Consider the following 21,443-nt stretch of genomic DNA (forward strand, 5'->3'; position numbering starts at 1 on the left):
GGAGCATCAAGTCAGATATTCTCTCCATAACTGTTTCAGCTCAGTGTATAGAGAAAAGGCAGGTAATGATGGCGTTGCTGGAACAGGGCATTTGAAGGACCTAGGTGTGAGTGTCAGGTAACACCTGAAGCTCTTCTGGTCTTATGATATTTAGCAGAGCTTGGAAAGAAAAAGCTTGTGGGGTTTTTGCAGGTATGAAGTGGTGGAAAAAAACACCTATTGTTGCAACATTAATCATGAAGGTATAGGTCTTGATAGCCCTTTCTATCTTATGTTGAGGTGGTAAGAGCAGTGTTCTTGCCACAGGCCTTCTTTCTTTTCCCATGTTTGTGAAATGAGGATGGTCTGCTTACTTGTTAATTTTCCTAGATGTGATGGAAATATATTTGTCCTGTACTTTGAGCTGGTATTTGGATACCCAGTGAGGTGAATGAGCATTAACTGGCCAAATCCCACTAGGCATATTTTGTCTCAAAGAGGGCTGAAACTGCTAGCGAAAATAAGTGTTCCTCAAATATGAATAGAGCCACTTCAGTTGGGTTGCTGATGTTGGAGGCTGGTAGACGTGACTGCAGCTGGCTCATGCCTTGAGGAGGCAATGCCAGGCAGGAGTTTGTCATGAAATAAGTGACTGATACTATTCCCTCCACCCTGCTCCCATCCCTCAAGCTAAAGCTTTCCATGGAAATTTTAGCTGTGCTGGCTCTGGCTGAGATTTCAGGCTTAGAAACATCCTTGCACTTCTGCTCAAATTCAGGTCTTTAATAAAACACAGCAGTGAGCCAACCACTGTAGGCTTACAGTCTGGTTAGCGTGGCCTTCCAGTGATTGATGGATAAAAATTTGGCCTTGGCCCCCAAGATAGTGATTATTATTTTCTTTATGGTCATGCCTAGTAGTCTGCAGGGCGTTCAGGTTACAGAAAGTGGGTGACTCAGCTATATCAACATCTGAACTGCCTTACAACATTGTCTGACTCTTTATTAACCATGTAAAGAGCTTGAGCAAATTGGAAGTGGAGCTCAGTGTCTAGAGTTAGCTGGGTTGGGTCTTGGCCACGGTGAGAGGCAGCTTCTTCTCCTTAACTCACTGATAAGCTATTGATAAGTTGGGCTGGCACTGAGGATCAGGAACCTTTGTTTTGGAAATAAATTTGGTGCTAGAAAACAGAGTCTATATGATTATTTTGTTTAGGACTGAGATACAAAGAATTTCAGGGTGTGATTCTGACTTTCTCTACCACAGAGTAGCATTTTATTTTACTCACAATTTTATTTAATGTGATGGGCTACTCAGGCTTTAAAGAGTTGGTTCAGCCAGAGTCACGTTTTCAAGAATCTGCAGAAGTTCACACAGATTATCTGTGGAATAGGCAGAAATAAAACCCATGTCTCCAGAGACTTCATTGTCATCACTTTAAGGCAGTCTTGAGGGGCTTTGTTTTCCTTGTGTTACATGAAAAGAAGGCTAGATTAGGGTGTCTGCCTTGACAAAGCTTTTCTGTTCTAGTAGCCTCTACTTTCTTACATTTTCATACCAATGCAGTATTAATATTTTGCAGAAGCTGTCTTTGTAATTATTGACATGTCACCTGGAGGAATAATAATATAGTTATTCAGTGGAAGCAAAGATCCTTTGGAATGCATCTAGCATTTTTGTATTCTGGCGCGTAGTGAGGTGTTACGGTTGATTAGCCTGTGGCTTATGCTGTGCTTTTGTGCACTTTGCAATGTACACCATGAGGGAAGGTATGTGACCCCAGGTAAGCATTGGATGAAGTGTTTGAGAGGAGAGAAAGAAACATTAAAAATAGTTTAGAAAGCTACTAGAAAATATTCCGGTTCCTTAATTTGGTTTAAACCCTAACTTTAGTAAAAATATTAATGTCAAAAGAAAAGTTATTCTACTTTTTTGTCCTAAATTTGTGCTCTGTCGTGTATTTGAAACTCGGGGTGCATTGTTGAGGATGTTATTTCATGATTGTGCCTACATCCTTGGTAGAGAGTGAAAAATTCTGAGTGTGTTAAGCTGGCTAACAAGAAATCAGCATGTTTGGAGCACAAACCTTGTAAGGAGTGGCCAAGGGAACTGGGGCTGTTCAGCCTGGAGAACAGGAGGCTGAGGGGAGACCTTATCGCTGTCTACAACTGCCTGAAAGGAGGTTGGAGCATGGAGGGTGTTGGTCTCTTCTCCCAAGTAGCAAGTGATGGGACAAGAGGAAATGGCCTCAAGGTGTGTCAGGGGAGGTTTAGATTGGATATTAGGAAAAAATTCTTCATGGAAAAGGTTGTCAGGCATTGGAACAGGCTGCCCAGGGAAGTGGTGGCGTCACCATCCCTGGAGATGTTTAAAAGATGCATAGATGAGGTTCTTAGGGACATGGTTTAGTGACAGTTTTAGGTTAACAGTTGGACTCGATGATCTTGAGGGCCTCTTCCAACAAAAATGATTAAATGATTCTAAACATGCAGGAAAAACAGTCATGGCCTTGACAGCAGCCTGGAACATACAGCAAGTACTTACGTTGGATGTGGAGTGTAATGCCATCCCTTATTACCACTGCAGTAAAGGCTTTCAGTCTGTCTTCCAGTGATTTTTGGAGGCTTCCTGGGAGCAGAGAACGCCACAAGGCTATGGGGGAATGCTGCGGGATTTCTCTAAACCAAACCAGCTCCTCGTTAGATGTTGGCTTAAATCTCTCAACCTGCTCTGCTACCCAAGCTGAACACGTTCCCCTGCTCCAGCCAAAGTCATGCAGCTTAAGGCACTTGAATTAGAAAGCAAGAGACACTTTGCCTTTTTTTTTTCTTTTTTCTTTTTTCAATGTGGGAGACCAAGGTACAAACGCATGTAGTACAATCTTTTTTTTTTCTTTTCCCCCTCTCTTCAGTCTGTTCTGGGTGGGGAAGAGGTTTTTTAATAGGAATGAAAAAAGATGAGTTGTAATTCTTTTTCCAGTTGGAATCTGAAGGGATAAAAATCACACCTCTAATGAAAAAGGTGAAAAGTATATTATTGGACTTGTTGAGGACATGAAAAATTTCTTAAGTTTTAGTTCAACTTCAAGAGCCGAGCTTGGAAAAAAAATCTGTAGAAGAAAGAAACATTGTTTTAAATGAAGCCATTTCAGGCTCTAAACTTGGAACTTTTCCCTTGAAAAATGTTACAGTGAAACATCTTGAGAAATCTGAAAGTTAAGACTCATCTGGAATAACTCTTTCCTATGAATATTTTCATTTTTAATGAGGTCTCCATTTGGTCCAATGTTTCAGCAAAATATTCCTAAATAATTCTTATGCCCCTAAAAAAAAAAGTGTCTCTTCCCCACATTCAAACCGACTGTTACTTAAAGAAGGTTTTTGATGAAGGAAGAAGATACGGCAAAGTGTATTTGCATTAGGGACCACTTGAAGTTCAAAGCCCCGCTCAGTCACTCTCATTGTTTGGGTGATACTATATCCTTGAGGCTGAAGAGACCAGCATGCTGAAAGCTTAGTGCATTGTGGTTTTCCTTCTGTTTTTACATTTCTGGCTACAAACATCACAGAAATTGCTGCCATGCTTTGAATACTCTCGGGTATCAGAACTTGGTCAAACTTTCCCGTCAGTTGCTCTCAGGTGCCCGAGGTACTTCATGCCGGTGTGGGGAAAGGTTCCTGGTGGGGCAATTTGGAGTATCTGGAGTAGGTTTCTGCTGTGCCTTGACCTCTGGAGCGGTCTCTTGCTCTGGTGATTGTAGAGAATCTGGCTGGCTGCACAAGATCCCTGCACAAGCATGATGTGATAATCTCCCTGTGAAATCCTGACTTGCTGAAGTGGTGAGAAAGTCCCTGCTCACATCTGTGCATCCAGAGTTTCACCTGCAGCAACGGAGCGTGATGTTTTTATTCCATCCAATTCTTTTGGGGGCTCTGTTTGTTAAAAGCACAGCCACAAGGAAGACATCTGGCATCGTGCCTCCTGGGTGACGTCAGGGACTGTGATTTTTCAAAGGCTGCTACGTGTACGGGAAAGAATTTGATCTTGTATGAACAGAACAGCCACACGCAGTTATGGCCAACTTGCATGTTCTGCCCCCCAGTGAACCTACGCTCTTCAGCTGAGGTGCGTCCCTCTTGGGTTCACTTGCCAACAGCTTTCACCTGGCATCACGGTTGCACGAAGGCAGCACAAAGTAGGAACTGTATTAACCAGTTCCTCCATTGTTTTTCTCTGATCTTCTATTTTTCTCTGTCTACTGATTTATATAAAACACTTTAAATGGTAGCATACTGGTTTTTGTTTGTTTGGTTGGTTTTTTTACTTGCTAGTAGCTGAAGATGGTGTAACGCTCTAAGTGTGCGAGCAGAGAACAGGACTCTGAAAGGTGGTGCTGGGAATAATGGGACTATGGCTCTTAGTTTTTAGATCAACCAGGCTGCCACCATCTGTCTGACTTTCCCTCAGATTGCCATTGAGCAAGAGGGACAAGCAGGACCCTGTGTGACACTTGACATATGCTATGAGACTAGCCTGGTCACACAATTAAGGAGGTGACTGTAAAAATCCCTGATGAATTGCGTCGATTGCTGCAGAAGGACCTGTGCATGTCTCAGCAACCAGAGAGGGAGCAGGGCTCCATGCAGCCAGGGCTGCTTGGTGTCCCATGGCTTCCCAGGGCGCTGGTAACACACTCCTGTCTGGGTACCAGTGATGGGATATTGATAGAAAATCTGCATATCACAGCTTGGGGAAGGCTAGATTAAAGCATTTATTTGCGAAGGCTGTGTGTAAGCTTCATCAGTCAGACACAAAAATTAACATGAGCCAATAATAGGAGAAAGCAGAAACTTTTCTACGTTTAAGAACACAAGAATGGTTCTGTTAGGTCAGATCACAGGTCTGCCTGGTTTGGTGTCTTGTTCTAACGTGGTCTGGGATTAGAGGTCTGGCAAGAGCATAAAAATAGAGCATGTGTATAGCAATACTTCCCACAGATACCCTCCAGATCTCCAGCAATTGCGGCTGGGAGGCTTCCTGAGCCAGAGATGCTTTCTTCGTGTTATTTCTCATCTTGATTTCAGAAAATGCTTATGCTCTTCTCCAGCATAGGGAATTGCAGAGGGTCCTGAGCTGTGGGAGCTGTGGCATAACTACCCTGCCCGGATGCAGCAGCATCTCCTGAGCAGGGCTGCTCAGCAGCTGCTCTGCACACAGGTCCGCTTTGTCCAGTCACTGTTGTTTGCCTGGCAGCCGGATGGTGAGGACAGCTCATGGTCATGGGGTGCAGGGGGTGCCAGGCTGCCTTCTGTTCCTGGTTGTGATGCCCGTCCAGGTTTGAAACCACAGTGGAGAGGAGATGCTTCAGCCTTGGTCAGGAGTATCAGGCAGGGAGAGGGCAGCACTCTCAGCTCTTAAACTGGTAAGTAAGGAAACCCAGGCTGTGGTATATCTATCACCGTAATCGAAAAGACTGGTCTCTGCAGAGGCCAAATTAGCTCTTAAGTTAGGGTATCCAGTTTACTGCTGCCATAAACAGCCATGTGTGTGCTGTCTCTTCATGAAGTTGCCTTGGATGCCATGGCTTTGCGTGTCCATGAGATGGAACGTGACCAGGTTTTGGCTTTCACCAGGGCAGCAACACCCCAGCATTTTTACAGGCACTTTGCAGTTCAGATCAAGTCTAATTTGCATTAGGCATCACAGGCTGACGAAGTCAAACATATGTAGGGATAATGCCAAGCAATAATCCTTGCCATATCCCTGGACTGCACTAGAAGTCACTCTTGTTCTGCAGAGGCCATTCCAGTTAGTTCTGGCAGTTAGTAAAGGTACTACTGGCAGTTAGTGGAGAAATATGTCACCATTAAGGATGCCACTAAGCCTAGCCCATTTGTCTGCTGATTGAGACATTCTTTGTCTGGCTTCCTCATGAATCACAGGGAGAGTGAAAACTTACTTGCCAGGCCTCCTACTCAAATTTTTCCTGAGAGTATTAATCTGGGGTCCTGACGCTATTCTCCAGAAGCCTCCTGGGTAGCCAGGCCAAGAGAACAGGAGGGACTGCAGGAGCTGGTCCAAAGTCCTACAGCTTCCAACCTTGTTTGCACCATGAAGTTTCCACTGTGGCTTTGCAAGACCCGAGAGAGTCCAGGCACCAAACTGACCAGTGTAGAAGCTGTAGCTCACTAGTTTCAGTGCATTGCAGTTGGGTCAGCAGGATCCCAGTGGAAAGGCACAATTTTCCTTTCTATCCAAACTGTGATATGATGTAAAGAGCTTTAGGTATGATTCCCAGAAACACCATGTACTACTCTTTTTTTTTCCCAGGTAATCACTGTGAAATCAGCTCTATTTATTACTCTGTTTATCTGCCTCTAAAAGAAGTTCTGTAATATTTACTTCCCCCTATGAATTTCCAGTTTTATTGCGTAGAAAGAGTGCATAAGGATGCAGAACTGAATGGATAGAAAGGTCTTAGGGTCAGAGTTTGAATCCACTAGTCAGGACGGGCATGTACATTTTCCAGGGTAGTTTCAGGAAGATTAGAGAAAGTGCTTTGCAAAATGGGTGATTTAAATCTTCTGGGATTTTTCTGTGTCTTGGTGAGCTACCATGCTAATAGGAATACTGTTACTTTAAAGATTGATGCCTTCCTTTCCTTTTTGTGCACCAAACTAAATGCTAGAGCCTCAACCACAAGTCTTGCTTTAATTAGGTCTGCTTCAAAGAGCAGACATACACATATGCTATGAAGAATTATAGGCTGTTGTTGCCAAGGATGCCATCAAATGACTGAGTGAAAGGGAACATTTACAAACAAATAAAACCTGTTATTAAGGGGATTATTAATGAAAGGCCTTCGAAGAAAAGAAGCCCCTCCTCCTCCAAGTGTTGGAGGTTATTTTTTCGTAAGCTCCTCATTTTTTCTTTTTAGTAAGCCTCATGGGAAGATAAATAGCACGCAGTTCCTCCAAAAGAAGTGACTGAAGAAGCAGCCAGGATCACATGGGTCAGTTCTTTGGGACCTGGAGGTTTCGCAAGAGCCCATGTCATATGTCTGCCCACCCCTGCCATTTTGCACAGATGTAGTGAACTTCACAGTCTGCTCTAATTAGCACCAGGCCTGATGAGGAGCTGTAGAGTAGAAATTAGGGAGTGAGGGGATGGAGAAAAATAATTCATACCATTATTATTTGGTTTTGGTTAGCGAGGGAAAATGTTTGCAGGACTGGAAAATATGACTTGGCACTTAATGTTTCATTTAGCAAGTGGGGTGAATAGCTGGGAGACAGGGGAACTGGTGCGTTTTTCTGGGTTTCGGATCATGTAGGCAAGAGTTGTTCGTCACGTTGTCTTTGCTTGTCTTGCTAGATATTAAGGGCTTGCTGTACCGAGCACTGAGCTGACAAGGTGAGATCAGTAGTCGCTTGCTTTGTTTTGCACCTGGGAGGTCACTGCTCCCTGACAGCAGCAGCAGCGGGTGTCCTTTCCCAGCAGCTCCAGTTCCTTATCCAAAGTAATTAGTGCAATTTCCTAGTGAAAATACCATCAGCAGGTCAGCAACACCTGGTCTGTGCGTCCAAGAGAGCTCTTCAGACATTGGGCTGGATATAGCAGTGCCTGAGGACCAGAAGTTTTCTCTTTTGTGCCATCTTTCCTATGGAAGGAGCAGAAAGGAGGAAAGAGAAGATGTGAGAAAGGAGCTGATTCTTTCTGTAAACCCTTTCATTTGGTAAGTGGCAATGTGGAGAACTCTCATCTCCTGAGGGTCTATCTGCCTTTACATCTGCTCAGCCAGTTGCTCATAGCCTGATGTACAAGGTGACTCTAGGGCTGGTGGACCAAGTTCAAAGACACTTTTGCCTGCAGTAACATCCAGTTTATCTACAATAGCTTATGTTGTTGCTGAGGAAAAGGACAGGTCTTGCGGCGCAATTCCAACTGTCCAAGAGTGAGGTGATGCTCTCCCCCATGCTGGTGTGCTGTGGGCAGGGTGAGGGAAGCACGTTTCTGAGCTGGAGACAGGCTGGGGCTTTGCTGGGAAACTCAGAGCAGTTTGGCAGATGCTGAGGGGCTGGAAGAAGTACCCAAAGGAGAAAAGCAGGAGCTGATCAGCGTAGAGAAGAAAAAAGGCAAGACCAAAGTACTTGGGATGGGGGAGGCAGCCTGTACTCCAACAAGGGACCTAACTTGCTTGTGCAGCAAAGGGAGTCAGGGTCCTGCAGCTCCCCAGTATTGCTTATGAACTAACTCTGGTCATGAGCTCAAACAGCTGGTAGAAAATGGATGATGCAGAAGAAGCGTCTTTGGAGTTGGAAGCAGTAGAAAGCTTGGCTTCTTCCACAGCAAATGTTTCCGGGAATGAGAATGGAAAAAAAAAAAATTTGTCTGGATTAGGAGCGTGCAGCTGGGAGCAGGGACCCTGCCAGTTCCTCCCTCCTTGCTGTCACTGCAAAGGAAAGCAAGAGAACGCATTTGAAGGGATTTCACATGATGCAATTGCATCTTTCTTGACGTTTGGGAGACAGAGGCCTTGCTGATGTCTGTCTTGCTTGCATCCGATGCCTGTGCAACCCAGTTGCACTTCGCTCCAGATAAAAACCTCTGGTCCAAGGAAACCAAGGAGCTGAGCTGCTGCTCTGATAATTGAAGCACCTCTCTCATGTGTGGCACTGCACAGCTTAGTGGGAGCCTATGAAAGGGAATAAATGGGATTTGCTCTCTGTTAGTGCTCACCATTGCTTTCTTCTCATCTCTGTAACCTGGTAGTGCCCCCAAGAAGCCTGATTCAATGCGTAGTCCTCTCCACACTTGTGTGCACCCATATCCTGTGTCACCGAAGCTGTGCAGCTCCTACAAATGCCTGGAAAATCCCACCTGCTGAGTGTTGCTGTCTCTCCCTGCCTTTCTACATACCCTCTTTGGCAGCCTTACATTTGCTTGAACCTCTCCGAGCTGTTTGTACGACTGATGTCTGAGCATCACACAAATCTTCATTCGTGACCTTCCTAACGCAGTCAACTGAGGGCCATGTGCCTGCAGCACTACATGATTGAGGCTCCTTGTAATTGCCACTCTTCAGTACTCCATTGCAGGCTGGAAAAGAAAGCAAGCATTGATGTAAGGCCATAGAAGAAAACAACACGATCAGATTTATTATTATTTTTTTCCCACTCTCAGGTTCAAGTTCAGCTTGTCCAAACCTGTCCCCTCTTTGTTCTGGTCTGCATGCAAAGAAAAGCCCTTGGTGCCAGTGGGTGCATACAGTGACTCTCTCAAACAGATTTAAATTAGTACACAGGAGGTCCATGGGATCCCCTTACATCTGGGCCTGGTTCTGCCACCTCGGGTGACACCACGGTGGGTGCATAGCTGAGCAACATCCGTTGACTTACTGTGCGTTAGTAAGGGTGGCAGAAGAATGGAGGCATAGTAGGTAGTACTGATGGAGAATGTAGGATTTGGGTATTTTTTTTTCCCAGATATGGTTTCTTAAGAACTGTTATTTGAAAAACTTTAGATTTAACAAATCAAAACTAAAAACCAAACAAACCCACCCAAACCCAAAGAGTAAGGAAATAGATTTTTTTTTTTTTTTTTTTTTAATTGCATCTAATTGATAATCTGGCTGCTTTGGAGAAAAATAGGTTTTAATGTGAAATATCTGTTTTGGTCAGAATAAATATTTTCCACTGGAGTAAAGACAGATGGAATATTTTCACCCATTCCTGCAGCAGTGTCTCACTCCTGACTGCATGTAGTTAGTTTGGAAGAATAAGCTTCTTTAAGGGTTCAGACTATTAAAAACATCTGCTTTCCCATGTATCCTGAAACACTGCAATATCTGAAAATGGAGAACATGTATTATGCTTGTCCTAGCCACCATAAAACATTGGCTCCACAGTTTAAATTGTGGGATTTTAATTATGGTGTGGGTATATTATTCAGTCCTATGTAATGCATTTCTGGTTATGGTGCTGTGATCTCTTTTCCTTGGTTGGAACTGGGCCAGCTGACCATATTTGCAGTGTGTGGCCAAACATCAAATGCATCCGAATAAGCAAAGTAATCACTTCCAGACTAAACACATTTCAAATTTGTTTAAAATATTGAACAAGCTTCATCACTGGGAGATGTCTCTCTGTGACATCAAGCCCCTATGATGTGCCACTGCTAGTGCCAATCTCTTTTTCTCGTGTTTAGGTCTAAAAGCACTGGGTTCCCTGAACTCCGCTGAAATCTTCCTTTGACTGCGGTAACTCTTGGCTGAGGGCCAGTCTCTGTTTTACATCTGAGCATCTCCAAGAATTAATAGCTATGTCTTCCGTGGCCCCTGTGGAGCAAAGAGTTGTAACAGTTATCCTTCTCTTTCAGATGGGAAAGCTGGATTGTGAACAGACAATAATCCTCATCTGTTTAGCTTGGAATGACCTGGGGGAAGCTTGTGACAGCACTAGAGGAAAGCAGAGATTTGGCACTAGCTGAGTTCGCTGCAAGACCCTTACTTTTCTAGCAAAACTGTTTGCTGGTGGTCAGGGAGAAAGGGAAGCAAAGGTGCTTCAGATCTCAGCTGTGCTGGGAGAGCAAGTAGAGCCTATGTGTGACTTTTTTCCTTCCTACTGATACACAGTTTAACAGTTATGAATTTTTTAGGCTTTTTTTCTGTTTTAATGTTCAGCCCTGATGCTATCCTGACAGCACGCTCTTCACTTCTTGCTTTCTTTGCCTTTCAATTTAATTCCCCAAGGCACTGAGGTAGGGGTCTCTATGTTTATATTGCATTTTGAAGACAGAGCAGCAAGCGCTTCATCTGAATGGCAACATATTCTACATGCATTCAGGTGCTGATCTAATCGTGTCTCATCCTGGTATGTGTGGTACCAAAGGCAGTGAGGATGTCCAGTGCTTGCAGAGCCTCTTGTAAGTGGTCCCGCAGCAAGAGGGCAGCAGTGCTGCTGTAGATGCTGGCTGGGAGATGTGATGCTTGGCTAGAGCTCTGCTCGTGTTACAGAATAAGGGTAGGACAGTACAGCCCTCCTGCCTACATATATACTCTTTTGCTAATTTGGCTGTTTTCTTGCTGGCTACGTTTCTGCGGTTGTGGAAAGAGTTTATAATGCATCTGTGGTCCTTAAAAATTCTCTGGCTCCCTGTTTCTCTGAAGTGAAGGGTGCTATTAAATATAGCCTTCCACCAAATTCCAGTGACTAATCACATGCAGACCATAGTCCCAAACCAGCCATGACTCAGACACCAACGACCCTCTGAGTAACGCTGCAGGAAGAGCTAACACACTCCTTCCCTGGTCGAGCACAGGCAACGGGAATGCTGAATAAGAGCAGATCAAATAACAAGGCTGGTTCCTAAGCCAAAAAAAAAGGGCGTCTGCAGCCACTAGGTATTGCCCAATGTTAACGCCGAGCTTTCACATGGCCACAGCTAAAGCGTGGTGAAGAAGCTGAGCGTGGATGATGTGAAGGGCTGGGGCAGACTCGCTTTTCTCTGGGCAGAGTCAGCTGGCTGGCAGGGTGACAGGAGAAGTCCCCACCGGGAAGCTTTCCTTTGAGTTTAACAAGACATTTAGGCAGGGCAGAGAGGAGGCCTTCGTCCCAGTGACACCATTTATGTTTAAAGTTAGGCGTAAGTTTGAGCATCCTGCTGGTGTCATGCTTCGGATGAGAGTTAAAGGATGAGTTCCTGAACGAGCGTGTTCCCACCTAGAGATGCAGTTTTCATCTTAGACTTCTTAAGCTCTTTACAACTGAATTCTGCCTTCCCCTTTTAAAATAATTTATCTTGAATAGCAATGTGGTCTATCATTTCAACCTGCTCCTGTAATTCTTGTGCTTGCTGCAATTATTTTTGTATGCTCCAAAGTGTCATTTTTTTTTTCCTCTGATTGTACCTAAATAATAAAGGATACATTGAAGTAGATGACACATGATTGTTTCAAAATCGTTTGAATACAAGAATGATGATAGAGAGTCTGTGGCAAGTTGCTGTGTTTATGAATAAATGGGCTCAAAGAAATTAGCTTCCTAAAGCAAGTGCAGCCATTAAAAAGTCCTTCTAAATGTTTCTGGCTTTTCTAAACACATTCTTGTCAGTATGTTTAGTTAGAAAAATACTTTTATATCTACTGGGAAGTGTCTATTCTGATTTTTCAGAACCTGAAGTTCTGAAACTTAAAACAAAGCAAGCGCCACTGTTTATATTCCAAGGACGATCAAGATTTTCTTTAAGAAGTTGCTTTCGTCAAAGTTTTTATTTTCTTAAGAAGAGGGCGTTCAAAGCTAAGACTGGATACATAGTTTTGTCGTGTTTATGAAGTCTTGAAAGCATCTGGATACAGTATGGAAACCTCAACCAGAAACTTTTTGGAGTCTCTTTTTAATATAATCATCTGGGCTTACTCCATTAAACTATGTATTTATTGGATTTGGATGGAAGATGAGGTAAGAATCAAACTGATATTGTTGAATTTAAGAGTGTTGCTAAGATTACATTGCTTTGAGGATGTTAAATTGTGCGTGTTAATAGTATGCGCTTTCAGTGCCTAATTGCTACTTCTGCAATTGATACAACCACCACGTGTGTCAGACATATCAGCTAGAGCACAATATCTGTTCAGTGTGCATTTAAACCAACATTGTGGCATGTCTTCTTTTTTTAAGTATCAGGGAGCAAAGGAACAGAGTAAACTCCATGCATGACCCTGAGTTTGCAACACATCACTCATGCTTGACATCATTGGCATCAGTTCCTTAATTACCAAGTGGGAATGTTTGCAAAATGAAATACAAAGTTTCTGTCTTTACCTTTACCCAGTCTTTGGCACCCATGAAATTATCAATGATGTTTTAAGTGTTCTTCTTAGTCTGTTACAATACTGTTACTTGCAGATGTGATGATACCCACCCTGATAAGAACAGCTGTATTAGATGGGCCCAAGGGTCCATCTTGCCCAGCATCATGTCTACAGCGGTGGCTGCGAGTGGATGGCTGAGAAAGATGAAGCTCCATGTTGGTATATATGATGTTTCCCCCTTACATTCTCCCACTCTACAGCAATTTTCAATCCAGGTTCTAACATACTTTTTTACTATGTCTCTGCCTTAAAATTTTTGAGATATCACAGATACACCTATGAGAGTGTATATTTCCAGGCTGAGCAGAAGAGTTCAGTTAAGCTTCTGATTAGTGTGACTTTGAGTTTTCCTACGTAGCAGGGTCACAGCTGCTTGGTCTGTAATGAGAATTACACCTCTGTAAGTATTTCCAAAGAAGCCCTTGAAGTAAACTACTTGAAATGATACAATGAAAAAAGAATGTGATAGCTATAACGTTTATTTCTTCCTGCTTGCAAGGCCAAAAGAAGCTGGAAAAGAAAGAAGAAATCCAGACAGAAATATACGGGAGTGTGACCATTGTTGATAACGACTTTGTTCTTCCCGTTGGGAAGTTTTCTGCTATCTGCCCGCTTCAGGATAGCTGGTGACACCTCGTGTTCCCTGCACACACAGACCCTTCACTGGATATCAAGACTGATAGCAACAAAATGGTGCCAGCTTACACCAGCTCATCTTTGGTTCTATGGTTAGTCTCTGCTTTTGTTTCTTCTGAGCCAGTGCTGAAATTGCTAATCAGTGAAGGAGCTAATTAGTAGGACAAAGCACTTGCATGGAGCAATTATTTCCCCGCTGAAGTGCTAGTGTTGGAGAAGGCCACATTTTCTGTGTGTTATACAAGTAGCACACAGGTTTGAAGTGCTTCAGTTTCTTGCAACCCAGCTACCTTCTTTCCCTGAAAATAAGACAGGGTCTTATATTAATTTTTGCTCCAAAACATATTACTTTTTTGCATGTATAGCTGCCTGGACACTATTTGAATTGACTTTTTTAATGAACTGTAACTAGGGCTTATTTTTGGAGTAGGCCTTATATTTCAAGCATCCTCAAAAATCCTGGAAAATCATGCTAGGGTTTATTTTCAGGGTAGGGCTTATTTTCGGGGAAACATAGTACAGCATGGTATAAATAACTTCAGTTGTGCTCTGCAGGGAGAAGAGATGGTCGAAGAGAATAAATACATTCTGCACTACAAGATGGGAAGTAACCTGGGACTCTTTCCGATGACATGTCCCTGAAGCTGAAGCCAGTCAACACCTGGAGCAGAGTTCCTAGGCTCTTGAAATTCCCTGTCTTAATCTGGGTTTAGGAGGTTGCTGGGCTGTAAGAGGTAAAGGAGACCAGAGCAAAGTTAACTGCTACCTGCAAAGCGACTGTGGGAAAATGGCTTGTATCTGAGCTGAAAAAGGGTCAGGAGCTGGTGGATCGGTGCCCAGCAGCAGCCGTGGGGATTGTCTGGAGGAAGCGGCTGAAAACAAACAACCATGGGGTTTGCATTGTGTCCGACAACTGGCTAGGTCACCTGCTTATCTGTGATTTATGTATCTCGTGAACAGGCTGCTCAACTATCTGGATGAGAGGAGGCACCGCCTTGGAATTAAAGCTGGGAAATGCTTTTGGAAAAACAGAAGATGTGCTGGATGAGGATGGTGTTGTCCCTCTGGCCTGGCAGGTACGTAAAGGTTTTTTTCCATTAAGAGGAGAAATTGATTGTATTATTTGGAGAGAGTTATTCCTTGGAAAAATGATTATTTAGTTACACAGCATGTACGTGATGTCCTGTTGCTATGATCTCAAAAGAAACAAACAGTTTCCTTGTCAGAAATCTCCAGCTCTCTTCAGCTAGTTCTGTGCCCTAAAAGCTCTGTCTTCCTTCTTATACATGCCTGCACCCTGCTTCTTCCTTTAGACTTTCTCCTTTGCTGAGGTACTTGAAAGACACATTGCCTTGCCTTTATTTAGGTCTGTGATTGTCTGTGGATCTCAGAGTCAGTGATTACCAGCTTCCAAAGCAATTGTGTGTTTATAATATTATGGCAGGATGGAGATTTAGCCCTGGAGTAAAACAAGAAGACATTTCTACTGACCTTTCTTTTGCATTTGACTCTTTGAACTATCTATAGCTCTTTTCACCAGTTTGTAGGTTCTCCACCCCTTGTGGACTTCAGTATAAGAGCGAAAGATAGGCATGATGAAGGATAATTAAATTAAAGCCAGTGTTTGGTTGAGGTAATGTGACACTTCCTTCTGGCCTCTGAATTTATGACTGAAGGACATGCAGTGCCTGGTGTCAAAGCTGTAGTGGAAAGTAGCTAAGTGTGGAGGACAACAAGAATGTAGCAGCAAATTGCAGGAGAGAGACTATCCTATAGCAAGGTGGGATAATCTGGCCCAGGTGGGAGCACATGTGCCATCCACAGTGTCTCAGAGCACCGTTATTGCATGGACAATGTTACATTACATTATTGCATGAGCGGACTATGCTCATTCATTTCAGCTCTGTCCTTAGGGCTGATAATAGTGAGAAGTTTTGTGCCAGCCACAGCTCCCTGGGGATTTCTTGCCTGTTTGTGTATTCCTTTATGTGCTGGGCCAGATGACTTCCAGCAACGTGGATCCTCCCCTTCCTAAGGTGGCTGCTGTTTGCTCTGGGATTTCCCAGCATATTCAGGCAGCAATGAGTCTGCTTCTTGCATGGAAGGCTCAGATCTCCTGTGGATGCACAAACTGATTGTACGGCACATGCACAGCTCTCTGAGAGCTGGATTTCACGGAGCTGCTATTCACCGTTGTGCAAGTCTGTCAGATACTTGCTGCAATCTTTGACTAATGGAGAAAATCTTAAATGCCTTTCAGACGTGGTCTGTGGGCAGGAAAAAAGCACAAATGTTAAGAAATATGACTGTGCCTCTTTGACTATACATTGTGACGGATTAATATTCTGTGGTGCCACCTGGCCCCGTCTGAGGTGCAATAGAAGGAAATTTGCCTTGCAATCAGAGTTGCTATATGTGTATCTATTTCTGTGAAAGCAAGTGGGAAAACCTTTGGGTCCCATTCAACAGGTTGAGACAGAGATGAGTCAGTCACCAAACTTAGACTCCCAGCTGAGCTGGTCACCCTGCCCCAGAACATACAGTATTTGACACAAAGACTGATTTCTGCTGGCTCACTTACTGAGAATTTTTATGTTGCATGTTGCAAAATGATGTCATGTTAATCCCCTGACAGCTTCTATTCTCTGCTGTGCACTGTGGTGCAAGATAGACCTTCATTACCCTCTAATGTGTGATGAGGAATGGGCAGTTTCTAGCCTAACCACATCTCAGCCTCTTCCTTGTCATTCCCAGGTTCCACGGGACGTTTTTCGAAACATCTCATCTCTTACGTATAGCCTGTGATATGGGACAAGATTTTCATAAACCCCTAACAGCTGTGAGATGTAAGATGGGATTTTTCCAAAACACCCTATGAACTCCACTTCTTTTGAAATCAGTGGTGAACGATCTCAATTTCCATGGGTCAGGTTTAGAGCAACAACAGGAGTTTTGTAAGGTCCCACAGATGCAGCCAAGATTTCGGTATTCACCATCCTGAACTCTCTTTAAAGATAAGAAAGAAAATCCCATCAAGAGACTCTAAATGAACATAAAGTTTTCTCCATTAATTTCAGCACACAATGTGGGAGCAGAAAGCTGTTGTGAACTTGCCTGAATGTTCCTGCCTCTGTTTATCGTGTAAAAAAGATATAAAAGAAATAATCTGAATGAAAGTTGATGAACTTTTCAGATATGTGGTCTTGAGTTAAAGGAAACTTTGTCTTGAAGTATCAGGACTTCTTGTGAATGGCCTCTGCTCTAAAGCAGAGACAGTGACATTGGTCTTAAGGGAAATGGGTTTCTGCTAAAATTCCCACCAGTAGCAACGCTGGCCCTGAAATCTCTGTCATTAGGCTGCAGAGTTATATACAGAACTCAAGTCACTAGCGAGTATGTGGATACATTCACCAGTTCAGTGGTGATCACAGGCTGATCCAGCTGCCTATGGTTGTCTTCTCCATTGGCTTGAGGAAAGACAGCCCAGAGTATGATGCTACATCACTTCCTTGCTGCTTCCTAGCCCAGAGGGCCATTAAGCATGTTTGACTGGGCCCAGTTTTTGGAGAAAGGCTGAACTTCACTTTCACCGTTCCTGGGACCTGTTCCTTGAGTCCCAACTAGAAATTGTTGTGCCCCCTCAAAAAGAGGTAATACAGCTTTTTCCTGTAGCTGATTAAAATAGTTCAATATTCTCAATATCACCTGGCTTGGCAACATCCTAAAGCTTGAGTGAAAACTCCACTAAAGCCAACTTTCATTTAAGTTCTCCATCTCCCAGATGTACCACTGTAAAGACTGCAGCTGTCTAGGCAGGCAGAACAGAGCTGCCGCTCCCTGTCTGTGTGCAGTGTGTGTCCCTGGCTCTGCGTGCCTGTGTGGTAAAAATAGCCATATTTTAAATCTATTGGAAATATTAAGGGCTTAATTATCATCTGCTTTGGAGCTTTTTTTCAGCCGAGACTGAGGAAATATAAAGAATTTGGCTGCTGTTCCCTGCTCCTGCACCACCCAGCCATAATGAGAGCTAAAGCAACTCCGTGGCTACTGTATTTTTAGTGGCCCCTCTGGCAGGAAGAGATTAGAGGGAATGCAGCTACTTCAGTGCCCCCTTGTTCCAGGCGTATGTCTGTCTGTCCCCAACAGACCCCTTGGCTGTGTGTAGCTGTTGTAGGAGCTAGCTTTATGTGAAAGAGGAAAAGTAAAATATATTTGTAGGCAGTCTGAGCAGCACATTATTCAGGGCTGAGTTGTTGACTCATGCCCATCTGATATCATTTAAAGGGTTAGGTGTTGCCAGCGCACAAAATTAAGTGCTGTTACTCCCTTCTAGTCAATAGAATTAACTATTCTCAAGCTGACATTTGCTTTTATGGCAGAAGAAGCAATGTATCTCAAGGGTCCTGTTATAAATGTATACATTGCTGAAAAGGTGCTAATCTGGATTTCCTTGGGATTATGGTGATGGAGACTGAAATATGAGGGCAGCAAAATCAGCTCCTTTGTCTGTCGCTTACATTCATCTCTATTTAAAGGACCTGCAGAAGTCAAGGGGGAAGGAGACAAAAGGCAGCCCTGTTAACACCAAGAGTTCCTCCTTTTCCACGGTGGAGTCTTGGAAAGGCACTTCCCTCCTCCTCCTCATCCCAGCCTGTCTCAGGAGTATTCTCCTTGTTAAATAGAAACCGTTCTGTTTCCTGTCTGTCTTGAGCCATTGGCTTTTGGCACGAGTTTTCAAGCCCTGAATCACTCTCTGGGGATGCGTGCTGGAAAGCTGATGGGAACCGATTGCCTATCAGCAGCTGAGATGCAATTCTTGGCTTCGCTCTTCTTGGGAATCACAGTGTGCAGACCTGGACAGCATCATGTGCGTAGTGTAAGAGACCAAGCACCTCTCGTGGGCCGAGTGCACGAAATCCTGAGGCAAATGCTTATTGCAAACTTCAGGGCACGAGGGCAATAGGAGGGAAAAAATGTCAGCTCATAAAGCTTCGCCTGCTGGCTCAGGAGCAGGGAAAGAAATACAAAAATTAATTAATGTAGTTATTTTTCCTTTTTAGGTCACAATTGAAATTAACCATGAGATATTTAACAGTGAAGTGGAGGAGAAAGCTGAAAAACTAGGAGAATAACTGCTTGAAAACTGGTGAGCCAAATGCTTCTTTCCAAAGAGAAAGATGCAGGATTTGCTTGGTGTAAGGTCACACTTACCAACAAGATCCTTGTCTTTCTCTCCCACAGCTGGAATAAAGAAACTGAGGCCAAGGCTTGAGGCATCTTGCTTGAAATGTAACATAGAGAGGAGATGCAACAGGCAGGTGTGGAAAATTAGCTGTGAAACAGGCCTCCCAAATACACCTTACACTGCTTCCACTGTGGCTCAGAGTAGTGGCAACAGTATTTTCATTTCACTGTTATAATTAAGGCTAATCAACACCAAAGGCTGTTTTGCCTGTAGTACAGTTTTTCTGTATCATGATTATAATAGCCTTCTCATAAATATTCCTGGAAAAGTTTTGGTTTTCTCCCAAATGAGAATGGGGGCAGAGAATGGCACTCATAAGAGCGAATAACCTAATAAATCCCAACCCTTCATGGGGTCTGGAAAGCTGCCTTTAAAGTGCTGCTTTCTTTCATCAAACACATAAAGCAACATTTAGTCTGCTGCTTCCCAGGTTAGCACTGCATCCTCTGGGCTGTGCTCCTTATGTCTAACTAGGAAACTTATCCTGGACCTGAAAAAAACCCTTCCCTGATAAAGATAAATTCCTTTCTAATAAAAATGTATTTTCTTTTTTTGACAAAATAAGATTTTCCATGAGGCGAGTGGCAGAAAACTGTATCCATAAACACACAGCAAGAAAGCACGTCACAATAATATAGGTGAAGTAGTCATCAACAATTAGAATAGTCTCTTGGAGAAGGGCCTGAAATAGCAAAAATGCTGCTGTATTTGTGATATGTTGATTAACGATGTGCTAATAGCTGAGACATGTCTGTAATAACTAATTGGTTTTAAAAAAAATAAGCGGAGCCAAGATCCTCTTTGGCTGAAAGGGCATTTATGGTTTGCCAGCAAGACAGACGTTAGGATCGTACCCAGCAGATCTGGGAAATCACAGCCATGGTTCAGCAAAGCCCAGAAAGCACATGCCTAGCCCTACCCTTCCTCCAAAAAGCTTGTGGTATATATAGACAAGACAGAGTAAAAAAAACATTGCTGCCATTGGAGAAAGGGGGAAAGATTAAGTGAGTGGGCCAAGTCAGGCAGGAGGTGTGTGTCAGAGCCAGGAGCTGAAATCACCTCTCCTGAGGACGGTCTTTAATATCGTTGCCAAAGGCAGGCTCCCCTCTAATCGAGAGCTGACCTCCCGGAGTGAGATCCGCCTGCTCTGCAGGACCTGTCACTTGGATCCAGCTTCTTGCTTTTATCTTTTTTGCTCTTCTGCCCTCGCTCGGCTTTCCGCGTGGACTGCGCTACAATAAGCATCACCAGTGAAAGGCTGTGAGATGGCTTCTCCTATTGGAAAACAAACAAAATCCCACAAAACTCCTTCTCTGTTCTTTTTAACCCAAACTCCATGAACAGTTTAATGCCATGGTGGAGGACTAGGTTGTGCAGTGTGGCCCAAGAGGTGGGGAGGAGGGGAAGGGCAGGAATTAACCCTATGGCACGTAGTGAGCAGAGATCCCAGCACAGGGCAGGGACTGCCAGGATCTGCTCTGCAAAGGCTGGGGAAAGTAGATGAAAGCTCAGCCCTGGCTGCAGGCAGGAGGGATGGAGTTAACCGAAAACAGAATTATCACCTCTTTGCTCTCCTGCTCCTCCCTTTTAGGAAATCCTCAGTCTTGAAGAAAGGAGCTGGTTTTACAGAAGCAGAGGTGACCCTAGGAGCTGGAGGGGCTGCTGGGACAGACTGGCTGCCTGCTGGAAGCCCTGCACCAGAGGCTGAGGCTGCTCCCCGGGGCACAGGAGGTGAGTGAGCAGGTTGAACCAACACTGCTGTGCTTGATGGTGGTGAGGAGCACGTCAGCAGCAGCAGAGATCGCAGGGCGGCCATGCCTGAGCAAGCTCCCCTCCCGCCATCTCAGATGTGTGCAATAGGAAGGGTGGGCTCATGCCTCTGGCAGTGAAACGGGTGCAGGTCTGCACCCTGTACAAGCAAGCACGTTTTGGTATGTTGGTAACAGACCCCATTCACAGACCAGGTGAGAGCAAGAGGCATAAAGAGCAGTGTGAGAGGAACTAATTTAAAAAGGAGCATTTTCAGAGGAGCTAGTCCAGTCCACCCTGCCCCAAGATGTTCGCCTTGCCTTTCAGCGGGGACACAGTCCCTGGCTAGTTGCATTTGCCCAATCCCTGACCTTTTAGGTCAGTGGGAAGAGTCCCAGGCAGTCAGCAGACTTGGGAAAAAGCCCCAAATGACAGAGAAAATTAGACTTTGGGATCTTTGAACTGTTATTGCTGTTTGAGTCATGGCTTTGGGTATTCTCCTCTGTGTGCAGCTGTTGGGAGAACTGGGGGTGGCTACTAGAAGATGATTGAATGCATGTGACATCCCTGAGGTAAAAGAGCTCTGTGGTGAGGCCTTAAAATGTTACGGCACTCCTAACAACCAGCAACTCTGGCAGGCGTCGCTGTCCTGCAGGACTGTATTTGGGGGAGCAGACATTGGCTCTGTTGTGAAATTCTTTGAGTTATTTGCAAAGTGATAACACTCACCACCCCCAGTGTTACATGAGCAAGGTCAAAGGGATGGTCGGTTACCCCAAGAAACTTACTGCTTGTAAAAAAAGAGAAATAAAGTGGCTGTTGCGAGTTTGAAATCCTGAAAGAAATATGGGTGTAGAAGGCCAGGCTCCTCTAGCTGCTTTTAGGTGCCTTCTCAAATGGAGCTGGCTCTTTAAGAAGGGTTTTACTGAGCTGAAAAACTGAGCACATCTTCTCCAGAAGTTA

At 44.1% G+C, this 21,443-nt stretch overlaps 1 long non-coding RNA gene across 1 annotated transcript; it reads left to right on the top strand.

The window, feature by feature from the left end:
* The first annotated feature begins 14,474 nt into the window (after window positions 1-14,474).
* On the top strand, window positions 14,475-20,449 carry LOC135989981 (uncharacterized). Its single transcript, XR_010606363.1, has 3 exons — window positions 14,475-14,562; window positions 18,547-18,632; window positions 20,323-20,449. It is a non-coding gene; the product is annotated as an uncharacterized LOC135989981 (long non-coding RNA).
* The last annotated feature ends 994 nt before the right edge of the window (window positions 20,450-21,443 follow it).

The sequence above is a fragment of the Caloenas nicobarica genome, chromosome 6 (assembly GCF_036013445.1).
Source record: "Caloenas nicobarica isolate bCalNic1 chromosome 6, bCalNic1.hap1, whole genome shotgun sequence".
Lineage (NCBI taxonomy): Eukaryota > Metazoa > Chordata > Aves > Columbiformes > Columbidae > Caloenas > Caloenas nicobarica.